Source organism: Orycteropus afer, unplaced genomic scaffold (assembly GCF_000298275.1).
Source record: "Orycteropus afer afer isolate SDZICR_OR568_19922 unplaced genomic scaffold, OryAfe1.0 scaffold00561, whole genome shotgun sequence".
NCBI classification, from domain to species: Eukaryota; Metazoa; Chordata; class Mammalia; order Tubulidentata; family Orycteropodidae; genus Orycteropus; species Orycteropus afer.
The window spans coordinates 202,643-208,866 of record NW_006922148.1 but is presented as its reverse complement, the minus strand read 5'-3'; positions in this window follow the sequence as shown (position 1 = coordinate 208,866).

The window sequence follows — 6,224 nt, the reverse complement described above, 5'->3', positions numbered from 1 at the left end:
AATAAAAAATAAAATTTCAACCTATATTATACAATTATTCAATATCTACAATAAAATTAATGAAAAGAGCTTTAAAAAAAGATTTTTGCATCTATATTCATGAGGGACATTTGTGTGTAGTTTTCCTTTTTAGTGGTGTCTTTCCCTGTTTTTGGTATTAATGTTATGCTTGCTTCATAAAATGAGTTTAGGAGTATTCCATCTTTTTCTGTGTTCTGGAATAGCTTGAGTAGTATAGGTGTCAACTCTTCCCTGAATATTTGGTAAAATTCTCCAATGAAGCCATCAGGGCCAGGACTTCTCTTTGTGGGAAATGTTTTTTTTGTTTGTTTGTTTGTTTGTTTTTGAGCTGCTCAATTTCTTCTTTTGTTATAGGTCTGTTCAAGTGTTCTATCTCTGAGTGGGGTAGTATACACAGGTCTTGTGATTCTAGAAACTTGTCCATCTCTTCTACGTTCTCAAGTCTGTTGGAGTACAGTTTTTCATAATATTCTGTCAGTAACTTTTTTATTTCAGTTGGTTCTGTTGTGATGACATCTTTTTTGTTTACTATTCTTGTAATTTCCATCTTCTCTCTCTTTTCTTTTGTTAGATTTACCAATGGTTTATCGATTTTGTTAATCTTTTTGAAGAACCAGCTTTTTGTTTTGTTGATATTCTCTATGTCTTTGTTGTTGTCTGTTTCATTTATTTCTGCTCTGATCTTTATTTTTTTTACTTCTAGATTCTGTAGGATTCTTTTGTTGTTCTTTTTCTAGTTTGTGGAGTTGATTTTGTTTCTTTGCTTTTTTGATGTATGCATTTATTGCTATAAACTACACTCTGAGTACTGCTTTTGTTAAGTCCCATAGGTTTTAGTATGATGTATCTTCATTCTCGTTTGTTTCTAGGATTTTTTTTATTTCAGTTTTTATTTGTTCTATTACCCAGTAGTTTTTGAGCAGTGAATTGTTCAGCTTCCACATGTTTGATGTTTTTTCCTTTAACTTCCTATAATTTATTTCTAATTTTATAGCATTGTGGTCCAAGAAGATGCTTTGTAGTATTTCAATGTTTTTGAATTTATTGAGGCTTGTTTTATGGGCTAACATATGGTCTATTCTGGAGAAGGATCCATGTGCACTGGAGAAGAATGTGAATTGTAGTTTTCTTGGGTGGAATGCTCTGTACATGTCTATGAGGTCAAATTGGTTGATTGTATGTTGAGTTCTTCTGTATCTATGTTTAGCTTTTTTCTAGTTGACCTGTCCCTCTTTGAAAGTGTTGTGTTAAAATCTCCTACTATTATTGTAGAGTTGTCTATTGTCCCTTTTAATTCAATTAATATTTGCTTCATGTATTTTGGAGCACTTGCATTGAGTACATGAATATTTATTATTGTAACGTCTTCTTTTTCAATTGTCCCTTTCAGCATGACATAATATCCTTCTCTGTCTCTTATGATGTTTTTCACCTTAATGTCTATTTTATCAGAAATTAATATTGCCACTCCTGCTCTTTTTTGATTACTATTGGCTTGGTATATTTTTTTCCACCCCTTAACTCTTAATTTGTTTTTATCTTTGTGTAAGGTGGGTCTCTTTTAGGCAGCTTATGAATGGGTCTTTTTTTCTTATCCAGTCTGCCACTCTCTTTCTCTTAATTGGTGCATTTAGTCCATTCACATTGAGTGTAATTAGAGATAGGTATGAATTGATCGCTATCATTCTATTGTGTTTTTTTGTCATGTTGTTGGAGCTTCCTTGGTCCATAAACTTTTCTGTGCTGAGTTTGTTTTGTTGTCAAGTGGTTCCTCTCTTTTCTTCTTTATTGTTGGTTTTGTGTTTATTAAACCCATATGATTTCCTTCCTTCTGGATTTGCTTAGGGGGGTTGTTAATTTTCTCTGTGGTTACCTTGGAGTGATTTTTTAGAACAGTGTGTTCTCTGAGGACATTGTCCTATTCTCTCCATTTGGAAGTTTGTACCTAGAAGTTTTATTCCCTCTATTAGGTTCGTTGCTGTTGTCGTGTGCAGATTGGCTTCCTTGATTTTTAGTGTACAATATTTTATGGTCTTATTTTTAGTTTCTATTTCTGGTTTTATTTTAGTGTTGATGTCATGTATCCTGATTTTGTTGATCTCTGTTGTAGGTTCTTTATTGGAAGAACTTCCTTAAGCATTTCTTGTATCATTAGTCTGGTTTTCACAAAACCCCTTATTTTCTGTTTGTCTGAGAATGCCTTGAATTTGCCCTCATATTTGATGGATAATTTGGCTGGATATTGGATCCTTGGTTGGAAGTTCTTTTCCTTCAGTGTTTTATATATGCCATCCCATTGCCTTCTAGGTCTCTGTTTTTCCTAAAGAAAGCTTAGGATTCAAGCCATCAGGTAATATGGTGGCTGAATATGATTTTTCTATTGGATGAGTGAGGGTATAGATGGGGAAGGTGGTAGAAAAGAGAAAAAAGCATAGCTCCAGCTGCATGGTTTCTGCTGAGTAATTGAAGCTCAGCCTAACTGTTTGATTATTATAAGTAATATTTCTTTTGTCCCAGACAGCCAGCAAAATTTTTCTTTGTCTTTGGTTTTGTTGAGTTTGATTATAATATGCCTCAGTGTTTTTCTCTTGGGTTCTATCCTGTGTGGGGTTCTATGGGCTTCTTGCACAAATATCTTTTGTTCTATCATGATATGGGGGAAATTTTCTGTTAGTAGGTCTTCCACAATTTTCTTGGTGGTTTTTTCTCCTCTTCTTGTTCTGAAATTCCAATGAGGTGTATGCTGTTTCTTTTCATGTCATCACATATAACTCTTAGGTTCTCTTCATTTCTCTTAAATCTTTGTTCTGATTTTTCATCATACAGGCTAGTATCCAGAGATTTGTCTTCTTCAGCCACATCTATCCTACCCTTTTGTGCTTCTACTTTGTTGTGTAATTCTGTAATTTTGGTATTCATCTTCTGGATTTCTAGCTGCTATTTTTGTATGAGTTCTGATTGTGCATTAATCTTTCTATTTTGTTCTTAAATGGTTTTCCTGAGTTCTTCCGGGGAGCTGTGTTCTCCTTGCTTCTGTTTGGGGTTTATTTAGGCTCTTTTAGAGCTCTATAAACATATCTTCCAAATTCCTTCTCAGATAATTCTATTGCCTCCTCTTTCTCCATGTTTAATGAGACCTTTTGGGAGGGTTTTGCTTCTAATGTCTTGTCCTGTTTTTTTGTTTGATTTGAGGTTGTGTTGTTTCCTAGACATTTTGAGGTTGTCTTTAACTGTTGGTTATGTATTGATTTGTTTTTTCTTGGTTTTATATTCAATGTTTTGAAAAGGTGGAGCTGGTGTGTTTTATTCTTTTGGTTATTAATTCATGTGTGCTGGGTTGCTCTGCAGTTTTCTTTGTGATGATGGAATCACTGTGTGGAATGTGGATGTAGGTCTCTGTTTGTCCTAAAGAGGGTTTAGGATTCAAGCCAGCAGGTAATATGGTGGCTGAATGTGTTTTTTTCTACTGGATGAGTGAGGCTATAAATGGGGAAGGTTGTAAGAGAAGAGAGAACAAACCACAGCTCCAGTTTGCCAGGAGCATTTTCTAGGGCTTTGAGCAGGCTGCTAATGATGACGTCATACTGTTATTCACAGGCCTGCAGCTCAACTTAAGCAAAGCTCCAATTATTAGGGGGCCACCACTTTCTGCCAGGTTCAGACACATGCAAAAACCCTGATCTTGAGGCCCCTCCATGCCAAAAGCTGACCCAAGATAACCGCCCTGTTCTGCAATCTGCTGCTGTAGTTCCTCCCAGGACCTGCCCACTTGTGGCATTAATGATCTCTCTGTCAGGTTTCAGCAGTGCTGGAGCCAGAGAAATGACTGCTCACACCCAACAGACCCAAGTATACCAATAAAAGCAGGTGCTGAAGGTAGATCCGTGGGGTGACCACTGGTAATATGGTGGCTGAATGTGATTTTTCTTTTTTATGATTTTGACTTTTGTTGCATGTTGTTTTCCCATAATATGGTATAGTACCTTCTTCTCTCCCCCGGGAAGGTCTCCAATGGCCCTTCTTGCCTGCTGGTTAGTGCTCCCCAGGGTAGATTCCCTTGTTTTTGTTATTTTCCCCCTGCCCTTTTCTCCTTTCTAATCCTACTCCCCTGAGTTTGGCACACTCTGACTTAGTGAGCTGTTCAGAGCACCAGATTCCTATTTCACACTGCTGCACTTAGTTTTTCAGGCACTAAGATGCTAGAGGGAACTAATGTGGGGACTACTGATGAGACACCATTTTGAAAAATCTGATGCATAATATTTTAATGCAATATTATTTTTTTTAAAAAAATCAAATCAGCAGACTAAGGCTCACAGGCTGTCTACCTTGTTTTGTAAATAAAAGTTTATTGAGCTCATTGCAAACACAACCAAATATCACTTCTATCTGTTATTTCTTTTACCTCTAACCTTCCCTATGTCTACACTAGAGATATGAGTTAGGACAGGGAAGCAATCCTAGATTGGCAGATATATTCATGGAAAATTTCTTCTTCTTTTTTTTTCCCTCTCATTTTTACTGTGATTTGAATGAAAGTTTACAGAATAAATTCATTTTCTATATAGCAGTTTATACACATTTTGTTTCATGACATGGACTGCAATCCCCACAATTTAGCAGTTCTCTTTACATTTCCTCCTTGTAGTTACCTCTTCCCTGTGTCCTTCTTTCCTATGCATTCCTGCTCCTTGAGCTATTTCCCTGTACAAATATTGGCCTTCTATTCTTCCATATGCTCTGGTAGCATAGTGCCTAAGGCACTTGACTGCTAACCAGAAGGCTGGCAGTTCAAAACCACCAGCCACTCCTCAGAAGGAAGATTGGGCAATCTACTTCAGTAGAGATACTGCCTTGGAAACCCAAGGAGGGGTTGCTCCGAGTTGGGTCTGACTCGACGGCACATAACAACAACAATTTTTCCATAATTGATTATTCTAAGGAGTGTATCTATCTGATGCAAATGTTCACCCCATCTACCTGTCTGTTGTTTGGCTGGAAGCTACAGAAGTGAGTCCAATTCCACACCTGAAGGGTAACTAAGGGCCATAGTTTCAGGGGTCTCATCAGGCTCAATTGGAGCAGTAAACCTGGTCTTTTTTTATGATTTTGAGTTTTGTTCCACGTTGTTCTCCCAACTTATCCAGGATCTCCTGCACTGATCCCTGTGGGTGACAGTGGTAGGCAGGCACCATCTAGTACTTCTGGTTTCATGGTCCTATAGGCTGAGGTTTGCATGGTCCCTTGGACAAATTATTTCTGTGCATCTTTGGTTTTCTTCATTCTTCTTTGCTCTGGATGAAGAGAGACACATTGTTGCATGTAGATGGCCGCTTGCAGATTTTAAGACCCCATTTGGCACTCAGCAAATTAGGATGTGTTTGTGTAGTTTGTTATACCAATTGAGCTTGATGTCCACTGTGACCTGAGCCCACAAGTCCAACAGCTGGCTCCCTCAGGGTGGTTGGCTATGGCTAAGAAGTTATCATAACTTTGCCTCTTGTTAGCTCTATTATATATATATGGACATTCTTATAACACATATAAATACGTATATAGAAATATCATCAGCCGACTTTATATATGATCATGGGTATATTCCCTTTTGCCTAGATATACCTGATCATTCAGCCTGTCTATCCATCTATTTTTTTAGTAGAGTAATGTTTGTTATCACTGATAATGCAGTATTGTATATGTAAAAGGGTTTGCCTTTTTTTGTCTATACCTCTCGTGCACCTCTCTGTGTCTTCCTTTTCCTTAGTGTTATGGCAGTGGATACTCGCTTCTGGTATATTACCTTTCCCTTTCCCAAAACCAATACTTGTCTCCACCTATCTAGCAATGTTTCCTCTTCTCCCCTCCTATCCCTGGTAACCAGCAAAGAAAGGTTCCTTCCATATATAAACCTTTCCTTAACTTTTTACAACAGTGAACTAATATAATATTTGTCCTGTGGTTGACTTATTTCACTCAGCATAATGTCCTCCAAGTTCATCCATGTTATGTGGTGTTTTGCAGATTCATTATTCTTTAGTATTGCATAGTATTCCATTGTGTGTATGTACCATAATTTGGTTATCCATTCTTCTGCTGATAGGCACTTCTGTTGTTTCCATCTCTTTGCTATTGTGAATAGTGCTGTGATGAACATGGGGGTACATATATCTGTTGGTATCCTGCTTCTCACTTCTTTAGGATAT